Source organism: Pinus tabuliformis, chromosome 2_1 (assembly GCF_031772625.1).
Source record: "Pinus tabuliformis cultivar Carrire ecotype Pingquan chromosome 2_1, CPIR1, whole genome shotgun sequence".
Classification (NCBI taxonomy): Eukaryota; Viridiplantae; Streptophyta; class Pinopsida; order Pinales; family Pinaceae; genus Pinus; species Pinus tabuliformis.
Window position 1 is genome coordinate 638,109,008 of NC_142299.1, and position 23,520 is coordinate 638,132,527.

Below are 23,520 nucleotides of genomic sequence, written 5' to 3' on the forward strand. Positions count from 1 at the left end.
TAATCAACATAGTATACTTTAATATATTGTAATAATTTGTTTAAACTCAAATACAATTTTGGTAGTACATTCATATAGGTTATACGGTTTTGGTAGTATTTTTATATATCTCAGCATCAGTTCTAGAGAGTATATGGCTATGAGTGGATATTTCTGGAGTTTTGACATTATTTTTATATTTTTCATACACACTATATGGTTATCAGTTGATATTTTTAATCCATAATTTGATACGAAATAACGATTCTTTAATGCGGAATAAATACTTAAAAAAATCATAAATAATTGTAAAAAAACTTGATGCCCAAGAAAACATACCTCCGGCCATTGATGCTACTTTTGCTTTTACTAATTGCTATGGAAGTTTTTCCACTTCAACACTAGTTTTGCTTTGGGCTCTTTTTTTGAGCTATCTTGAATTTCGATATTAGCTTACACACACTGCTCGAGAGTTTTTTCAGATGAATACTAATTTTGCTACGAGATCTTTTGCAGATCGGCCGCATACATATATTTCTTTTGCCAAAAGAAATTTCTGCGTTACTTCACTATTGAAATAGACAACAAAACTTGCGTAGCTTGCACGATAAGAAGACTCACACGCTCACGCACTTAATCAAAATCTGAAACATGCCAACTACATGGTAATCAAGCGATATAGATAATGGGAACTCGCTGGCCAGGAAAAACACTACACAAATCTCTCATCCGTATGGCACTTCCAAGCTATGCTCACTCTAACTTGATGGTGTAAGACTGAGGGGGATTGAGTTAGTGAGCTTGGGGACCAAATAGAAGTATTTATAGCCAAGCTTATGTTGGCTATGTGTCAAGTGTTCCATAGATCATGGTAGAGAACTACAAAGGGAGTAATGGACCACTCCAGGAGCTCCCAACAAGAAATTAATTTAACTGTAGTTGGTTTCTATAATTTAAGGAAATAACTGCAATTGGTTTCCATAATTGTAGGAAATAACTGGCAAATTGTTTCCAAATCAACTGCGGCTGTTATGGGAGCTATCAACGGCTATTATGGGAGTTAACATTCTCCCACTTGGTCCATACTTCCAATCTTAATGTCTCATCTTAAAACCCATTGATAAGCTGTATTAAGTAATAGATACATGAATCATGGCAATAAGTCCTCTAATGACGAGTATTATCTTCCATGTATTACTATGTATTTATTTCTATTATAATTTATGTGGCAACAATTTCTTAATGAATAAACCTTATGTTTATTCTTGGTCCTACACAGATGAATTCTCTCAAATCAATTTAAGGTGCACATAAGTATGAGAAAAACATCACAATAATTAAGAATTTCATTAAAATAACATTGTCCATACAATGAGAAACTACATAATGGAACCAAGTCCCATATTCATTACATGATCCCTGAATTTAAACGGTGGCATGCCCTTAGTCAAAGGATTAGTAATCATCAACTCAGTGCTGGCATGCTCAATGACCACTTTCTTTTCTTTAACACGTTCCCTTATAGCTAAATACTTAATGTCGATGTGTTTATTTCAACTCCCACTTTTGTTGTTTTTAGTCATAAAAACAGCAGCTGAATTGTCACAACATATTCTCAATGGCTTAGAGATAGAATCCATAATTCTAAGCCCAAAAATGAAACTCTTAAGCCATACACCATGTAAAGTAGCCTCAAAATAGGAGACGAACTCGGCTTCCATAGTGGAAGTGGCAATCAAAGTCTGCTTGGCACTCCTCCATGATACAGCTCCACCGGCCATCATAAAAATGTATCCTGATGTTGATTTGCATGAATCAACACATCCAACAAATTCAGAATCTGAGTAGCCAATTACTTCCAAATTGTCTGTCCGTCTATACATAAGCATGTAGTTTTTGGTTCCTTGAAGGCACCTCATTACTTTCTTTGTAGCTCTCCAATGGTCTAAACCTGGATCACTCTGATATCATCCCAACATTCCCACAAAAAATGCAATGTCAGGTCTTGTGAAAACCTGAGCATACATTAGGCTTCCAACAGCAGAAGCATATGGAATGTTCTTCATTTGTTCCCTTTCAAAGTTGTTCTTCGAGCATTGGTTCAAATTGAACCTATCACCCTTCACAATGGGAGATACACTTGGTGAACAATCCTTCATCTGAAATCTCACTAAAATTTTATTAATATAGGTTTCCTGTGACAGGCCGAAGATGCCTCAAAATCTGTTTCTATGGATCTTAATGCCAATGACATAAGATGCCTCACCCATATCCTTCATATCGAAATTTTTAGAGAGGAATTGTTTCACCTCATGCATCAAACCCTTATCATTTGTTGCTAGCAAAATGTCATCCACATATAAAACAAGAAAACAAATTTTACTCCCACTAACTTTCAGGTATATACATTGATCCATAATATTTTCTACAAAACCAAAAGAAGAAATTACATTATGAAATTTCAAATACCATTAGCGGGATGCTTGTTTTAAACCATCTAATGATTTTTTGAGCTTGAAAACCAATTGTTCACCATCACTAGAGGGGAATCCTTTAGGTTGTTTCATGTAAACCTCCTCCTCTAGATCTCCATTGAGAAATGTTGTTTTCACATCCATTTGTTGCAACTCCAAGTCAAAATGGGCTACTAATGCCATAATAACGCGCAAGGAATCTTTCTTAGATACAGGAGAGAAAGTCTCCGTGTAATCGATTCCTTCTTTCTAAGTGAATCCCTTAGCAACGAGTCTTGCCTTGTATCTCTCAATGTTTCCTGATGAGTCTTTCTTTGTCTTAAAGATCCATTTACATCCAATGGATTTTGCACCATTAGGCAACTCAACAAGATCCCATACTTCGTTACTCTTTATAGAATTCATCTCTTCCTTCATGGCATTGTACCATAATTCTGATTCTTTGCAACTCATGGCTTGTGAAAAGGACTCGGGATCATTTTCGGCTCCAATATTAGTGTCAAATTCTTGCAAATACACAACATAATCATTAGGAATTTTTGATCTCTTTGGTCTAGTAGATCTTCGTAATGTTGTACCACCATCTTCCTGAGAAGTATGTGGTTCAACTCGTTGTTCAAAAGTTCTTGGAAACTCTTGAACTACATGATCTACTGGAATGCCGTTAGCAGCTTGTGGAACTTCAACAATTGGTTGTTCATCACTAGTTTGTACTTGAGGGGTGCTATGAACAATAACCAATCTATCACTTGAGGTGGAAGGTTGAGATTCTGAATGATCCTTCTCAGAAACTATGTTCCTGGTTTGATCGCTCCCACTGGTCAAGTCATTTTCAAGAAACTTTGCATTTCTTGATTCCACAATCCTAGTGCTGTGAGATGGACAGTAAAATCTGTAACTTTTAGACCTTTCAGCATATCCAATGAAATACCCACTAATGGTCCTTGGGTCCAGCTTCTTCCCTTGTGGATTATAAATTCTCACTTTAGACAAGCATCCCCAAACGTGCATATGTCGCAAACTCGGTTTCAAACCTTTCCATAATTCAAATGGCATTTTAGGAACAACCTTGGTTGGAACTCAATTTAATATATACACTACCGTCTTAAGTGCTTCAATCCACAAAGATTTAGGAAAATTAGAGCTGATAAGCATACTCCGCACCATGTCCAATAATGTTTGGTTTTTTCTTTCTACTACACCATTCTGGTGGGGTGAACCAGGCATGGTGTATTGGGCAACAATCCCATGCACTTGAAGAAATTTTGCAAATGGCCCAGATGCTTGTCCATCTTCTGTGTATCTACCATAATATTCTCCACCTCTATCTGATCTCACGATCTTAATTTGCCTGCCGCATTGTTTCTCTATTTCAACCTTAAAGATCTTAAAGGCATCTAATGCTTCGTTCTTTTTATGAAGCATGTAGAGATACATATATCATAAGTAATCATCTATGAAAGAGATGAAGTATCTCTGACCATGTGAGTCCATGTCTAGACTACATATATCAATATGTATGATCTCTAATATGTCCGAACTCCTATTGGCACCTTTCTTTGACTTGTTGGTCTGCTTTCCCTTTATGCAGTCCACACAAGTCTCAAAATCAGTAAAATCCAGAGTATTAAGTACCCCTTCATTTAGCAATATTTTAATTCTTTCTATGGAGATATGACCTAGTCTCCAGTGCCATAATTTAGAGGAATCTTCATTAATAACACATCTTTTAGTGCCAGTGTGAGCATGCATTGAATCATAAGTGACATTGTTTCGTAAATTAATGCAGTAAAGACCATTAGACAAAATACCATTCCCAACATAATCAGATTTATAAAATAAACTGAAGGATGTTTCTGAAAAGTTAAAGAAATATCCAAAAGGTACAAGCCTTGAAACTGAAATCAAGTTTCTAGAAAAACTTGGAACATAAAAGATCTTTTCTAATTCTAAAACAAAGCCACTACTTAAAGTTAAATAGCATGTTCCTATAGCTTCCACATGCGAGCCCAACTTGTTTCCTGATAAGATTTTTTGTTCACTTCCCACTGGCTTTCTTAGGTTTTGCAAACCCTGCAAGGAATTCGAAATGTGAATTGTTGCTCCAGAATCAATCCACCATGTGTTAATATTGACATTAACCATATTAGATTCATAACAAACAAACGAGATTGGATTACCTTTGTCTGCAAGCCATTTTTGAAATTTGGCGCATTCCTTCTTCATGTGTCCCTTCTTTTTACAGAAGAAACACTTGGAATTCTTCTTGATATCGGCTTGGGGAGGTACTTTACCTTTCCCTTTCCGATTGGCTTGAAATTTTCCCTTTCCTTGCGTTGCCAGCATTGCACTTTCTCCCAGTTCCATCACCAGTTTCTCTTCCTCTTGAACACACATGGTCATGAGTTCATTAATTGACCATTTATCCTTATGTGTGTTGTATGAGATTTTTAAGGGTTCGTATTGGTGTGGAAGGCTGTTTAGAATGTAGTGCACTAGGAAGGACTCTGATATTTCAACCTCAAGTTTCTTCAATTGAGCCACAATGTCCCTCATTTGCATGATGTGCTCGTACATACCTTTCACACTGGTGAGCCTTAGGGATGAGAACTTCATGATTAGGGTGCTTGCTAGTGCCTTATCTGAAGTGACGAATTGATCATCAATGGCTTTTAGCAAGTCTTGGAACTTTTCATGCTGATCAATGGAACCACAAATACCCGCTGAAATTTTAGTCTTAATGAACATCATGCTTAAGCGATTAGATCGCTCCCATCATTCATAAAGCATGATGTTCGCTGCAGTGTTGGTGGTTCATCTTTCCTAATAGCATAGTCTATGTCCATCCACCCCAAATGAAGGAGAATTCTCTCCTTCCAGACCTTATAGTTATCTCCCTTAAGTTCATGGATATCACAATGAATTTCAGAGAAATTTGCAGGTTGTACAACTACATAAAATTAAAGATCACATGCTTATGTTAAAATTGAGGCCTAAAAATAAAATTTCATGCTTTACCAATGTAAACCATGCTTAAAATTGAATCTAATGACATAAAAATTCCCTGTGGGCTAAATTTTCAATTCAAGCATATTCAATTATTCTTTATGATAGAATTTATCAAATTATTCACTTAATTCATAATTCTAAAGGGTATATTATGATTATAATTTGATATAAATTCTATCTTAGATTTGAACTTTTATGATAAAACTATTAATTCATAATTCTTGTGGGTAAGTTATGAATAATTTAATATTTTATCCTAATTAATTATATAAATATAATAAAAATTCTTGTGGGATAAAATTTATTATATTTAGTATAATTAATTACAATTAATGTCTAAATATTCTTTATGTGATCCTAATCAAACATGATATATAATATTATTTAATTAAAGATATTGTGGCTATTCTCTAATCAATTAAAATTATATGAATCACTAGACATTATTTCTTACATAAAAATTAACTTGATATGATAATAATGATAATTTGCATAAATAAAACTATAATATTCATGCATAACATTTAATGATGGGTCTCATATACTCATCCAAAATAGCATGTTTTAATTAGAGTAGAAATAATCAATTCATGCAAATTAAATACGAGCATAATTATTAAATTTTGCACAAGAATTATCCTAATTGCATATAATTAAACTAAATAAATATTGAGCAAAAATTAGACATATTTCCAAATAAATGCCTTAATTCAGAAAATTCTCAAAATATGACGTTTAGCCAAACAGAACATGTCTATAAACACCAAGGCAGAGATAAAAATGGCTCCGATACCAAATAACGATTCTTTAATGCGAAATAAATACTTAAAAGAATTGTAAAAAAACTCGATGCCCAAGAAAACATACCTCCAGCCATTGATGCTACTTTTGCTTTTACTAATTGCTGTGGAAGTTTTCCCACTTCAACACTAGTTTTGCTTTGAGCTCTTTTTTTGAGCTGTCTTAAATTTTTGATATTAGCTTACACACACTGCTTGGAAGTTTTTTCAAATCAGTACTAGTTTTGCTATGGGATCTTTTGCACATCAACTGCATACATATATTTATTTTGCCAAAAGAAATTTCTGTGTTCCTTCACTATTGAAATAGACAACAAAACCTGCGTAGCTTGCACGATAAGAAGACTCACACGCCCGCGCACTTGATCAAAATCTGAAACACGCCAACTACATGGTAATCAAGCGATATAGATAATGGGAACTTGCTGGCCAGGAAAAACACTTCACAAATCTCTCATCCATATGGCACTTCCAAGCTCTGTTCACTCTAACTTGATGGTGTAAGACTGAAGGGGATTGAGTTAGTGAGCTTGGGGATCAAACAGAAGTATTTATAGCCAAGCTTCCATCAAGCTTCTGTTGGCTATGTGTCAAGTGTTCCACAGAGAACTGCAGAGGAAGTAATGGACCACTCCAGGAACTCCCAACAAGAAATTAATTTAACTGCAGTTGGTTTCCATAATTTAAGAAAATAACTGCAGTTGGTTTCCATAATTGCAAGAAATAACTGGCATATTGTTTCCAAATCAACAGATTATTTCCAAATCAACTGCCGATGTTATGGGAGCTATCAGCTGCTATTATGGAAGCTAACATATTTAACCCAATAAATATTATTAGCAGTCCGAGCAGGGACTATAGTAATCGCTCCTGCCTAAATCCAACAAGGAATATCGCTATAGTAATCGGTTGCAGGGACTAAATCCATTTTTTCCATTTCACATCATAACCACTGTCACATTAATTTTACAATTATATTGTATCAAAATACTTTTTCTCCGCAATTAAATTTTGACACCATTTCTTAAATCAATTATTGTTTTAATATTATTGGCAATGATTTTAACCAATTATTTGTTTTGATATTATTTACAATTATTTTAATTTGTATAATGTGTATGATGCGATTGGAGGGAGTATAGTGTATAATGTCATTGGAGAATATTGTATATTGAAATAATGTAGAGTTATTACAGGGGAGAATATTGTAGATTGACATAATGTAGAGTTATTACAGAGAAGAACATCGTGCAATGAAATAATGTTGAGTTATTTTTTCAATATTGTATATTGAAAAAATGTTGAGTTTTTTTTTTTGAAATATTGTGAAAATTTATTATAATTTAGTTGTCAAACTACTATAACTTATAATTTAGTTTAATAATTTAGTCAAATTTCTCATAGTTTAGTTTAATGAATTTAAATTTAAATAAAGTTTTAGTATTATTTGCATTATTAGTCACTGCCACAACTCTACCAATTGATTTACTTAGATTTATTTATGAAGTTTAATTTTCAAAAATACATATTTATTTTTCAATATTATTAATAAACTAATTTTCAAACATTTCATTGAACTATAATTTGAAGGTCTTATTGCAATTTTTACCCAAGATGTTAATAATTGCCTCACATATTTTATGCCGATGAGAGTAGAGAGAGATTGTGCACACAACCAATCACACACATTTATTGATCACGTAAATCATTGACTTCAAAAAATTATGACTCGACTCCAACTCATAACATAGGAATCAACAACTTCTAGATTGACACTTTGGGACTCATAATGACAACTTGTAAATGATATGGAAGCATTACTTCCAACACCCTCCCTTCCTTAGGTGTAACAAATATAGAAACACACATTACAACAATAAATAAATAAAATTCATATTTGTTTCTCCACTATGAATTCTCACGGTTTCCACTCTTTACTTCACCACACTTTTGACATAACCACTTCATACTATCGTTGAAGTACTTTGCAGAATTGATAATTCTCAACTTTTCGGAGCACAACGGGTACTGAACCATCCTATGGAACTATCATCATCTATTGAATCCACAAACCTCCACATTCTTCATTAGTTATCTAGGATAACATTCTGGGTACAAAATGTCTTCAACAAACAATTCTATAATCGATGCTCCCGGAGCACGACACATAGCACCATTAAAAACTGCCTTTAACTAATGCTCTGAGAGCACGAGAATTACATTAGTCTATTCAATAGTTGACATGTTCTTTGTGATCCTGTATCTATTTATTTTTTTTAACACACCAAAATAATTTTACAAATAAATAAAATCACCTTACACAATCACCTTACACCTCACTCATTTAATGTAAAAACCACTCAAACATACAATACTATATTCTACCTACATCACCAAACTGAAATCCTTCTTAAAAGATCCTCATTTACCTCCCCATACTTTCAATCAATCAACCATTCAAAATTACATACTTTCAATCAATCCACCATTCAAAATTATTGTTGCCTCTTCTTTATTCCAAAAGAAATAACATCATGAAAAGATCTACATTTATCTTCAATTTTTTCATTCTTTTCTTAAGAAATTGAAAAGACTCCTTTATGATGTTGAATCGATCATTAATCTTGTCCCTTTTTTTTTTTTTTCAGTAGGAAAAAATCATCATATTATATATTGAGAAATATATGAATCATGTTTACATTGAGACCGCAGTCTTGGAAAATGTGGATATATGGCGCCGAAAGGGCGCATTTGGAGATGCATCAGACAGCATCAATCATACATAAACAGCATCTGAGATATGTTTCAAAATTTTGTAAGATAGAGCGGCAGCATGAAGACATCTGAGGCATATACATATGAGGAGAACCTGTATAGTGAGAGGATAAACAGATGAGAATAACTGTAATCGCCTTAGGAAAATTGTTTCATATAAAAAAGCCTGTGCATCAGTGAGAGTGGAATAGTATGGCGCCGAAAGGGCGCATATGGAGAAGCGTCAGACAGCCTCATTCGGATGTAAACAGCATCAAGATCTGTGCACATATGTGACTGGTATAGATTGATCAGTCGTTCTGAGCGGATATTGATCCCATGATGAATGGGAGGATGGAGAGCAAAGGCAGGCAGGAGGCCTGAAAGATGCGTCGATTCCTCCATGTCCAGATATTCCAGCATGTGAGGCAGAAGAGAGCCCGTCTTTCGGAGCTTTGGTCTGCCCACCATATAAAGGCGTCCTGGATGGAAGAGAAGTGATTGAGATGGAAACTGTGCATGAGCGAGAGTTCATGCCATATAGCTTGGGCAGCAGGGCATTGAAGAAACATATGAAGATTGGATTCATTGTCCTGCATACATAGAGCGCACCGACCAGGCCCAAGCAAACCTTTTCTCTGTAATACATCCCAGGAAAGATTTTTATCATAGAAGAGCAACCAAGAGAAAAGAATGACTTTTAGGGGGCAAGGGGCCTTCCAAAAATTGACAGGATAGAAAGAGGAAAGGGGAGGGAGGTCAGCAATGATGAAGGAGTATATCTTGCGGACAGAGATGGAGTGGATGTTGGAGTAATTCCTACACATATGGTGGCTCCTCCTCAGCGGATCCTGCAGTCGACCTAGTCTTTCGTATTGATGCAAATGATTTCTTTTCAAAACCCGTGTAGATAGATGGATTCCAAAATTTGTAGTAGATAGATGGGCCCCAAGGGAAACAACGTCGAAAATAAACACACAGGGAAAAAATAACACAGTGATTGACTTTCATTATTTACCTATTAATCTTACATATTTACAAGGAATTCGCTATTTCAACTCTCATATTTTTCTGGTCTTCTATTGAGGGAGTCAAGTCATAACTGACTCTAATACTATGACAGAAATAGAGATCTAGAGCAGAGAGAGATTATGCATACAACAAATCACTCACTCCTAAAAATTATCACTGAGACATGACATGATTCCAACACATAATATAAGAATCAACAATTTCTAAATTGACACTTTGGGACTCATAATGACAACCTGTAAATGACATGGAAGCATTACTTCCAAAATATTTATGGATATGTTTTCAATATTCATGCATTATTTTTAAATATTAGTGTAGTGTTTTTTTATTGAAGTAAATAATATATTTACCATTCGTTATTTCCCCCTATAATTTAAACCAGTTTTTGCATAAAAAATGGATAGGAATAATATGTAAATATATTTATAATTCTCACTATTATTTATGTTTTACTCAACATTTATAACATTTATATAAGAGTAAAACAATCTTAATTCATCAGTTTCTCCCAAAGCGAGACTATAAGATTCTATTTATGTTGCTAACATTAACCAATATAAATTATAATTTTTTATGGTTTTTTTTCTGGTAACATAATTTTTAAATTAAGTAGTAAAGACTAAATTGCCACACAACACTTATATTTATCTTTAACATAAATTTATAATCTAATTAATTCATCTTTTTAGTATGAACCCTACGCTGTTTTATTAAATCAAATCGAAAGATATTATATACCATACTTCAATGTATGAAATCAAATTTATTTAAAGTTGGAATAGAAATTGTAATATTAAATTTACTAGAATTATCTTTCCCAACCATAAACCATATATCTTCATGTGAGTTATTCTAGAAAGTAAATTCCAGATTCAACAAAAACATTAAAAACATTAATTATTTTTGGAACCTTACAATCTAACTTCCTCATCTTCTTTTGAGTCTCGTCCAGCTTTTAGTGTTCTTTGGATCACTCTACTAAGACTTCCCTATAATGATTTAATTTGTAGTCCCTATGTTTGGAATCTAATTTTCCACTTGTATACTTTTTCATTCTATATAAATTTGTGCTTTATCTAAGTTATTTTTTTCAATACAAACGTATTTTTTATCAAAATTTTTTCCTTTGCCTTTTTAGTATCTTGCTAGAAAGCAAGGAGATATTTTTGCAATAAATCCTGCACACATTTTAGCAGCCCTTCAAGCTCTAGATGTGGAGAGCTTCGAGCCATCAATATCATGTAATTGGTCACCTATGTCTCAAGTCATATGATTGAATTAAAAGAAATATAACAAAATGTGACCAAAGGGGATAGAGAATCCTTGGAGTGAGAAGAGGATGCACGTAGGAAGATGTAAGAAGGAGCTACTTGGACTACTATGAGGAAAGTGAAACTGGACTACAAGTCGAGAGAAGAATTGTGATTTTTCAAAGACAATGAGAACGAGAAAGATAAGGCCTCAAGAGCTAAAATAAGGCACTCCCACTTCTATGGGAAAAGATATGTATAGGGAAACTAAACGAAACTAAGAGCCTTCTAAACAACTAAGACCAAAGATAGTAGGGCGGATCCTTGGCCACTGGAAAGCATGAAATGTTTGAAGCTCAAAAATAAAAGGGAAACCAATAACAAGTAAAGCAAATTTGAGGGAGAAGAGTTAAGCACAAAGTTTCTCACTAGTAATGGAGCCCAAAGAAGTAGACTCTAGCTATAAGCCATCCTCCACAAGCGTGGGATGAGACCATAAAGGATCCAACTAAGGAATAGAGAATGCTCAAAGAAATCCATTTTTAGAACTAGAAATGACATGCAAAAAAGAAACAACTATACCAAAAAAGAAAGAATAAAGTACAAAAGAAACAACATCTAAGAGTGTGAAATTAACCCTACACTAGACATGACACGCAAAAAAGAAACAACTATACCAAAAAAAGAATAAAGTAAAAAAGAAACAACATCTAAGAGTGTGAAATTAACCCTACACCGTAAAAAAAAATTATTTCCTCTCATTTCCCTACACAGTCTATAGGATTTTCACACAACCTTTATAGTCATCAATGTGCTCAAAAATGATATCAATTACAAACAAGATTAGCCCACTCCCTCTATCTAATTAACTTAGCCCTCTCTTTTAAGTATGGAATGTTGGAGGTGATGGCTTGGTTGGGCTATGCACTTTCATAATTATTCAAATTGAATCACTTTTATAATCATTCAAATTGAACATGTGCCAAATTTATGTTACAATCATAATCATTTTTATAAAATTTATTAAAAATATAAAAATATATATATTAAATTTAAGGAATACTATAAATATAAATATAAATATAAATATAAATATAATATTTATTTATTTATTTATTTATTCTGCAAGAATGATGAATAAAGTTTTGATAGTATTTAATGTTATTTTTATATTAAATTTAAGGAATACTATAAATATAAATATAAATATCTATTTATTTATTTATTTATTTATTCATTCATTCATTCATTCATTCATTCATTCATTCATTCATTCATTCATTCATTCATTCATTCATTCATTCATTCTGCAAGAATGATGAATAAAGTTTTGATAGTATTTAACGTTATTTTTATATACCATGTAACTAGGCATTATAGGAATTATTTTTATATTAGACCAGCGATTGTAAATAGTAATCATTATAACTCGTTTTGGGTATCAACGTTAAAAATAAAATAAAATTTTGTACGATTAGTTTTGAGAATTCAATTTTTTAAGATATGGAATGATTAATTTTATATAGGTTTATACATAATTTTTTGATATACAATATTATTTTAAACAATTACGTAATATATCGTATTATTTTAAAAGATAAAAGATATTTGATATTTATAAATAATATTTTTTAAGTTTGGCAGGTTTATCTATTTTCTATTATATATTAGGTAAATTTACACCATACGGATTGATCAAGTAGTCTCAACTTGCATCAAGGGGAAACTAGGTGGCCTCAACTTGCCCTAAGGGGAAACCAAGTCTATTGGCCATTGGTCAGCGTTATACACCATCCAAAAACAAAATTGCTTCAGTCTTTCTAGCCAATCTAGATAAGTCTCAGTCTCATGTCCAAATACTACATAACTGTAATAACTAGCATATGCAACGGGAAACTTAAAAGCTAACTGCATAAACAAAAACTCAGCATGAGGAATCTAGTCTTTCTGCTCTTTCTACTCATCGAAGACAGAGGCTATAGGAGCAGGATCTTCAACAGTTGCCATGGCATTCCATACAGCACCAGGATGCAAGGGATGTGGCAATCGATTCGATCCATCCTGATGTCCTGTTTATGTAACTGAAAGAGAATTTGTTCCATGTCTTTTTTATAGCTATGCAGGCCCTACACTATGACCGCCATCCCCATAGAGATTTGTTCCATCACTTTTCCAAGTAGACTTTTCATTAAGAAATACAAGTAAAGGGTGTGTTTGAACTGAGTAATTCTACCATGGGTATTCCCTGGATCAAGGACCATCGTCCTCTAGTTGTCGATCTCTTCCTCTAGTTCACTTTCCTATTTTATCTTCGCTTTCGAGTCTTCGATCAACTTCTGAATTCCTACGTCCATCTCATCTTGGTATTTCGTTGTTGCCTCTGCTATGAGGTGCTCGACAAGCTTACAGCCCGTGTGAGCTTTCGACGTGCTCGATCCCTTGTCTACTCAGTGGGTCGGGCCTCTCCTACCTTGACCATGCCCTCTCATTGTTCGAGCCATAATGTGTGCAGTGATGCCCTCTGGACAGTCAAACGAAGTTAGGTCCATCAACCCTTACGCATCATCCCATCATCGTTGTTCCTACAATGCCTCTCTTCCATGCTTCACCATTTGCGGGTTAAGGTAGCCCAGAGCCCACATGTGGCCAAGGGAATTGGGTTTCAAACTCATCTCCTAGGGCTCCTCAAAGTGCCCCTCCCCCTTGCTATGGTGCAATTGCCTATCATCCCACTGCATCTGGAGCCAAGCCCTCAGGCCCAGCCGGAGCCTAGCTCGGCACTTGCATTTATACCCTCTTTCAGCTCCCTCAGCCAACAAAAGCCAGCCATGGGTATGCTTTCCCTTCTATCTCGAATATCGTCAAGGGTCCCTAGCTTTGCCCTTAATACCATGTAGGTGCCCATTTTCCCAGGGTTTTCTCAGCGTTCTACTATCATGGCTAATATGCCAACCCCCTGCCCTCAACTCTTTCATGCCTCTCCCTCAAGCACCCAGCCCCCTAGGAATGGCAAACCCTCGATCCCCTATTCCCCTGGTCTAAGCAACTAGGTATAGGCCTGTGTAGATTCTCGGCTCACCATTACCAATGCTGCTGCCAAGCTTCTGGTTCTAATGGGATAAAAACAAAACACAAAGCCAGGCCATGGCACTCCCTTTCCTCCCCTAATTTCTCCCATACAGTGCTACTCCCCATTGAGATGGCCTCTTGCCCCTCCCTTCCCCCTAGTAGAACCCCAACCAGATCATGTAATTGATACAGGAACCTAACCAGATCATGGAATTGATACAGGAGTGAGATCGAATTACATACCAGGAAACCATTTCTTGTCTGCGGCCAAGGTGTCGTCGCCCCTCTCCAGATCTGAGTCACCTCCCATCTCCACAGCTTCTCTCTCTTTCTCAGCACATCGAATGCCTTAAATTTCTCCACCACCCTTCCTTATTCCTTCCTTCGCCACCTTGCCAACCCACTATCCATGCATTCATATCAAAGGACACCGCACCCCCTCCCTTGAGCATGTGGGGGATGATGGTAGTTATGGTCTTTGTACAACCCATATCACATCCTATCACCTCTGACACCGTCCCTCATGCCAATCGGGAGGATATTTGTAAATGAATATTTCTATTATATTATATTTATTTTATAATTTATAACTTTTATTCTTTTTTTAATAATGTTTGGAGTATGATTTTGATAATAATAAATCTAAATTGTATAATTTAGATAATATAATACTTACTTTGATAGGTATGTTTATTTCAAAATAAGTTTTCCAGAATTTTAATTTAATTATTAGGTGGATAGTAGAAATTTAATTTTCATATAATATGCCTAAATATTCATAGTATTATTTACAAATCAAAGGTTAAAATTTATCTCCAAGTTAGTTATACTCTTTTCGTTAATTTATCTCAAATTAACTAAATAAATAAAATGTCATATCAACATGTGTTATATTGGGAATGTGGTATTGATAAGCCATGGTATTGTAATAAAGACTACATACAACTTAGGAATTTCATAATAAAGTGGGAATGATTAAAACCAGCAATTGCACCACATGTTGCAATCAAAACATTGTAAGGAAGGAGCCTAGGAAGTAAGGAAGTAAGGTAGGAGCCTAGGAAATAGTAGCATAGATGATGGAAGAAAAATTTTATGCATTTTTATTTAATTATCGACTTTTGAGATGGGCATATTAACCCTAAGAGTACAAACATTTTCAAATCTTGGGTTTTGTACCCCACATTCAAAACTATGGTAAAAGATGCTTCTAAGATTCACAAGTGTTCACCCTCCAGCACATCGGAAGTAAGGCAAGAGCCTAGGAAATAGTAGCGTAGATGATGGAAGCAAAATTTTATGCATTTTTATTTAATTATTGACTTTTGAGATGGGCATCTTAACCCTAAGAGTACAAACATTTTCAAATCCTGGGGGTTTGTACCCCACATTCAAAACTATGGTAAAATATGCTTCTAAGATTCACAAGTGTTCACCCTCCAGATTGATCAAGGAAATGGCGAGATGATGAAATTGCCATCCAACCTAGATGAACAGGCTAAGGAAACCATTATTTTATTATGACTAATTATAAAATACAACTAACTATTTTTTATAATTTAATTATAACCTAAAACCCTTATTCCAAAATAAACCACATCTATCAACTTAATTATATTTGAATTTTGTATTAAAAAACATATACAAACATGTTTTTGTTAAAAACAAACATAAATAATAACATAATCTTACCTTATTATCTGATAAGTTTCAACATCACATCCACTAAAAGATATGGCTTCTCCTCCCATTGAATTTTATATTAAAAATATACATACAAACATGATTTTGTTAAAAACAAATCTAAATAATAACATAATCTTACCTTATTATAGGATAAGTTTCAACATCACATCCACTAAAATATATGGCTTCTCCTCCCGGTGTCACTTTACGCATGTCATTTTCATTGACTAAATTTGTCTAACACTACAACAATTAATTTTAGAAATGGAAAATTTGAGAACCAACCACAACTCTAAGGAACAATCATGGATTGAACCTTAGACGTACTGACCTGGGGTTGAAGACGCAAATGTGGGGAAAATCTACAAGGGTTCCACTATGCCAAACATTGACAATTACATGCGGTCAAGCTTTGGGAGTAAGATCTTTTACCAGTGTATCGTTGATCTCATTGTCCACAATCATTCCCCAAAGTCAAGAGGCCAGAACACTTCGTCTTACCCATCTATTTCATGGCCATTGTAATCATTTTGCTGAGTGTGATGACTAGAATAATAAAACACCAAAGAATCTCTTGTTGGTAGAACAATACCCGATACACACTTTATCTATGATTTATCAAATCCCAAGAGTTTATCATAAATAGAGATATAAAGTGAAGTGTTCTAGCAATAAATATCTACTATGGTGGTCAAGAGATCCATGAAATATATTGAAATTAGGTTCTCGTGGGGTGAAATCAACATGTATCTAGTTAGTTATGTTAGTCTAAGTGGGGAAAGTGGTATTTTCTTAGCATTTTTGTGCATGATTTTTGTAACCAATAAGATTGAAAAGGCTAAATGCCTTGCAAATATTTGATAAATTTTTTGCTTCATGTTTAGTTATTATGATGGAATAGAAGTCGATGTTATCTTACTTTAAGCTGATGTTATCTTACTTTTTAATGGTAAAATGGAAGATTATGTTACCCTCTTACTATTTAATGGTAAAATGTAAGATTATGTTACCCTCACCTTTTAGCACTTAGTATAATTTTTTTTTGTTTATTTTTCAAGATGGAAGGGATGACTTCATCTAATAGATCCTTTACCACTATCTCATCATCACTATCTAATGTATGTTTGTAACTGCATTGCATATTGTTGTGCACATATATACACTTTCTAGTTTATAGTATATACTTACACATACAATAGTCCACATATATAATTTGTAGTATGCACTTATACAGGATATCAGTAAGACTTTACTAAAGGAATTGGGATATAAAGTGAATGCAGTAATATGACCCATGGTACTAATCCAGAAATCCTAAAGGCACTCTCTCACACCAGTATTAAGGTCTCTCTCATGGTTAAGAATGAAGACATTGCCAATGTGAAGGCCAACCAGTCATTTTATTTGTATGTAAAATGAAGGTTTCACACTAATATTCAGGAGTAGAATTAAACAAAGTTTTTGTGAACTCTTATGCTAGGCATGATATACCTAGATTGGCTATTTTCCAAGGGCTTATCGAGTAAACTTGTTTCTTCCATTAAAATTCATGTTTGAGATACCTTATCAAAGATGTTTATGACAAAACAGATCATATAATCCATCATCTAGACAAGATCTTCAATGTGTGGACTATTTAAAAAAAAAACAAAATAAACTTGTTCAAAGTTGTACTTACTAGGTCTAGATGCCAAAAAGCTCATAAAGAAATTGCCTTGTACATTTTATCAATGTCATGATCTTAGATTTACTATAACCAACATTCTTATATCAATGAGCATGTTAGTTAACGTAATTTGGAAACTTAAAATTTTGACTAACGAACTTCTCAAAATCAACATCCTTGTTGCCTATTACTTTGACATGCATCAATCCATCAATGTCATGATCTTATTAGATTTACTCTAATAAAATAAAATGAAAAAACAAAAGACTACAGAACCAACATTCTTATATCAATGAGCATGGTAGTTAACATAATTTGGAAACTTAAAATTTTGACTGAACTTTTCAAAACCAACATCCTTGTTTCTTAATACAAATTTTGACTACAAACTTTTCAAAACCAACATCCTTGTTTCCTATTACAAATTTTGACTAACAAACTTTTCAAAACCAACATCCTTGTTGCCTATTACTTTGACATGCATCAATCCATCTTATGCACATGATATTACATGTTGAAATTTTGAAGATTGAAAGTTTGACTAACAAACATTTCAGAACCAACATCCTAGTTACTTAGAGATATAATGAATAAGCGAATGAATAAGAAAAAATAAAATATAAGTAGCAGAAGAAAATTAGCAGAAATAAATGAATAAGAACTTGGAAACTAAGATATAAAAAAAAGCGAATGAAGATATAAGTTGCTACAGATGTTACCTTAACAACCAAATATGAAATGCAAATTACTTAACCTAGTGAAACAAAAAGAGAAAGAAGATATAATTTGCTACAGATGGGGTCTGAGAAAACATATACTATGCCTATACTTGGTTAGTCTGGCAAGGCTCATCATAAGGGCCTTATACCATATTAAAACAAATATTTAATTCTAGTCAAACTCTTCACACCCAAGGATGGAATTTTAAAATGTAGGAATCAATGTTGGAAATTTATAATGAGAACATACAAGATATGTGGAAATTTATAATGAGAACATACAAGATATCGTCGATTCTCGAACCTACTCCCATGATGTTGAGAAGCAAGATGTGGTGAAACATGATGTAAACAAGATGTGTAATTATTATTTTTTTTCCAAAATTAAATATGAACTAAATTAACGCATAGCCCATATCTTAATAAAAGGGTTAGGCGTTTTAAATAAAAAAATATTATACCTATTGTATGGTGCACTAATGCAAGGATTTTTTTTTTAAATACACTAGTGTTTATCATTTTTAAAAATGTATCAATTAATATATAAAATTTGTAAAATTATATTTATATTATAATAATGTGTTCTTTTAATTTCAAATTTTTGTTGAAAAAATTAATCATTAAACTGGTTAATGCATATAAATATATACATTATATATTTTATAAAAATTAACATATAATTATTAAAAAAAATTGAATTCACATAATTATACATAGATTATATATATATATATATATATATAAAGCATCACTTTCCTACTATTCATATTTTAATATTGTGATCAAATTTATTGTAAAAGTAAGTGAAATACTCCCTCCAAGTTAAAGATTGGTTTTTTTTCCATTCTTACATTTTCAAACATAATGAGAGACCATTTTAAATTTCACTATATGATTTTTATGTGCATATTTTTATTTCAAAAGGGTAATATATCATGCACGCAATGTGTAAGAAAAACAAAGAAAAGAAGCATTAAGGATGATGATTAAGAAGAAGGTTCTATAAGAAAGAAGATGATGCTGTTTGTTGAGTTTATTTGTAGAGAAATGAGGATAATTAGAGTGATAAGTAATGTGTTTTATGGGCATTCTTATTGTAAAGTAGTGTATGTATTGGTGGATGAGGTTTATAGGAATGTGTAAAGTAGAGGGTAAGATCTAAAATGAGAATGATTTGAGGGGAGTTTATTATGTAATTTTTTATTATAAAAATAGAGACACTAAGATAATTTGAGTGATAAGTAATGTGTTTTATGTGCATTCTGACTGTAAAATAGTGTACTGTACGAGTGTACGGGTGGATGAGGTTTATAGGAATGTGTAAAGTAGAGTGCAAGGTTTAAAATGAAAATTATTCGAGGGGATTTTACTATGTAAATTTTTATTATAAAAGGTAGAGAAATGAGGATAATTAGAGTGATAAGTAATGTGTTTTATGTGCATTCTGATTGTAAAGTAATGTATTGCATGGGTGGATGAGGTTTATAGAAATGTGTAAAATAGAGAGCAAGGTCTAAAATGAAAATTATTTAAGAAAAATTTACTATGTAATTTTTTATTATAAAATATACCTTTTAGTAATTTCAAATTGCATGATTAAATTGTAATAATGTTTATTAAGGAAAAAATCACGATTGATAATTTTAATATACATATATATTTTAATTCAAAATATATGTTGTATTTTAATATATATATATGTTATATTGAAATGGTAGTTAGATAAATTGAATTAACTTTTCTCTATATTAATGCCCTTAATGATATCAATCCTGATCCACACAAATGATGGATTATTTTACAAGACTAACAAGGAAGAGGATAACCTTATTTTGGAAGAGCTCACTACAAGGATACAATATTCTAGATGTATAAATGTTCAACTTTTGGAGCATTGCATTTGTTTAGTGTTTGATTGGCATATCGTCAAGCTTGCGCCCATGATATGGTCGTAAAGAAGTAAGTTGTGAGTTGGTTTTTTCGATGGTGCTGCACAAAGGAACAATTGTTGTTGTGGTTTTTGGTTAGTCATATCTAAAGAATTGGAATATAGGATTCACTGGAATATGAGTAGTGGCACAAATACTAGGGCAGAAGCAATGGTCTTACAGGGTTTATTATGGTTCAAGATTATTATTGATCATGTAAATGGATGTGCAAATATCAATCAACCAAGGCTCATTGGTTGGTTATGGAGAATTGATAAGCTATGGACACAGTTCAGAAACTCTACAATTAAGCATATAGGTGGAGAACATAATCAACTAGCTGGTGAACTTTTTAAGAAGGGACTTCAAGAAAATCTGAGTGATATGCACATTGAAATAATTTTGGAAGACAATGTTCTAGCCATTAGGGAATTTCCATTCCCTAAGTAATTCTTGTATTTATCCTTTTTGTATAATTTTGTGTATTTTTTTCTTTTTTCCTAAAACTACTGGCCACATAATCAATATATTAACAATTGGATATAAAAAATATAGATGGTAATATTGTAATACTTCGTTTATCCACATTTACTACATTACTAAATAAATTACTTTTTTTATCCCCTTCTAGTTCTGAACCATGTTGTATATTAGACATATGTGTTCATATGATGTATATAATATTTTCTCGTTTATTTAGGATGGGAAAGCATTCCCAGATAAAACTATGTTGATAAAGATAGATGAAGTCTATATTTGTATATGATCCAATATGATAATATATAATGTTTTTTTCGTATTGAACAAAAAAAACTTGAAATGAAACGAATAGTTATGTTGACGTGGTGAGCTTAAGTCAATTGCAGATTCCCTGAATATTCGGGAATCCGAGGGACATGGGCACAGTCAAAAAATTGACCACGCCCATGTTCGTGGGATTCCCAAATATTTAAAGAATCTGCAATCGACTTAAGGATGGCCATGTTCACGTGTTCCATTCTGGGGTTCAAGAGTGTAATGTCCCGTGGTTGACGAAGAATAATGACAAGGAAAAGGGAAATTTCTCGTGACTCGGGTGATTTCTATAAAATGCGAAGTAAGACACATTGTTGGGACGTCGCAGTGCCCTGTGGTGACCTGTACTCCGCCTGCAATTGAAAAACATGGCCATTGGAAAGGGAGAGAACCAGGCATTCCTTCTTAGGGTGGCATTGCAGTGGGACGTGGAGACTGAGAATCTGCATGCACTGCAACTGTTCCTCTCTTCCTCCTCTTCGTGTTGCGGTGCTCGCTCTCCTCCCTTCCCTCACCATCCATAAATACAAAGTTAATACCCACGAACTCTTCATACATTTTGATCAGTTGTATTCCATCACTGAAAGTAGCAAAGAAGAAGAATGGGTGTCTTCTCCTCTCCAATGTCGACGCTGAAATGGGTGACTCTATTTGCAGCCCTTCTACTTCTCGTTGAGTGGGGCACCCCCACTGTTGATGCTCATGAAGACATCGTCATGGATGGAGAGGTGGTGCAACAGTAAGGACGGTCGGGTGACCCACAGAGATTTTCTGCTTGCTGCTACTACTTGCAACTCTGAAGAGAAGCGGTGAGCTTAAGTCGATTGGAGATTTTCGAAATATTTTGGGATAATATTTTGGGATACGACGGACATGGGCATGTTTAAAAAAATGCCCACGTCTATGTCTATCGAATTTTGGAATATTCTAGGAATCTACAATTGACTTAAGGATGGCTGGAGAGAATAGCCATCGAAAAAATCAAAGAATGTCTCCACACTGCCGATGCCAAGCCATAGAGCAAGCACTAGATCAATTTGAATCCTATGATTCATCGACTGAAGAGATTTTCAAGGATTCCAATTCTCAAGGATTCCGATTCTCAGGATGGTGCACCACTTAATCAACGCCGCCGACGTCGTGGCGAAGGGCGCGGAAGGGAAGAAGAAGAGGAGGCGGTGGAGAGAGCCGAAGAGCTTCCTGATAGATGCAACATTCGTGAGTCACCCCGCCGCTATGATATTCGACGCCACTCTAGTAAGTCACTCCAACAGCGTTACCAATTATGGATGAACAATAATTAATTGTCATACCTTATCTGCAGTCTTCCATGCTATAGATTGGGGTGTGCGTAGGCCATTCCATTATTGGCGGTAGCTCCTGAGTGACTGCCTACCATGTCTAGGCATGTAAATAAAAATGTTGTTCGCGCTCCAGCTACGCATGTACTGGGTTTTGTAGGAGTTATATAGCCTCTACAACATAGCCGGCGCTCTCTAGCGTGTAATAAATGAGTGAATGAATTACAAATAAATTAAGCAGTGAAAAAAAAGAGTTGTCCAACATAAATGGATTGAATTATGTTTTTTTTTTTAATTTATTATCTAATGGCCATTATTCTTAAAAACATACCAATTTTCTTAATCTCATGATTAAGTGGATCATCCAATCTATTAATTGTCCTCAAACCTCCAATGCTTATATATATAAATTAAAGTTAGATACAAATATCCTATATCATATAACATTTTTTAGTTTATATCATATAACATATAACATTTTTCAGTTTATACTTCTGTAATTTATAATGTTTAGAAGAGAATTTTTTTGGAGAGATCACATTGAATAATTTCTTGGAGTTAATGTTTCGAATTCTCTACTATGATTCATCATCAGGGCAAAGGTGGAGTATCTGATCTAACATTAACAATATATATATATATATATATATAGGTGAAGACACTTTAGAGAAAACAAGGAAAAACAAATTGATCTGTTAGAAAGTTGAAAAATCAACACATTGAAATAAAATTGGAAAATAATGAATATATATAAAAAAATATAAAGATGAAATGCTAAAATTATCATTAGGGCAAAGGTGGAGCACCTCATCTAACATTATATATATAAATATATAAATATATATGTGGAGATGCTTCAGAGAAAACAAGGAAAAACAAATTGATCCTCATATAAGTGGAATGCTCATTCAATTCCTCAGCTTGTTGGCATATGACACACCAGGTCAGGCCATAGTGGCATTGTTTCATCAGGTTTACCCCAATGGAGATTTTATTCATAATAACCCATTCCACATAAATAGTCAGTTTTGTGGAAGCACCTTAAGTTTGCAAAG

At 33.7% G+C, this 23,520-nt stretch overlaps 1 pseudogene; it reads left to right on the forward strand.

Annotated features, from left to right (window-relative positions):
- The first annotated feature begins 21,760 nt into the window (after nt 1-21,760).
- LOC149202170 (2S albumin seed storage protein PINP1-like) lies at nt 21,761-22,548 on the forward strand (annotated as a pseudogene).
- Nucleotides 22,549-23,520: the final 972 nt, after the last annotated feature.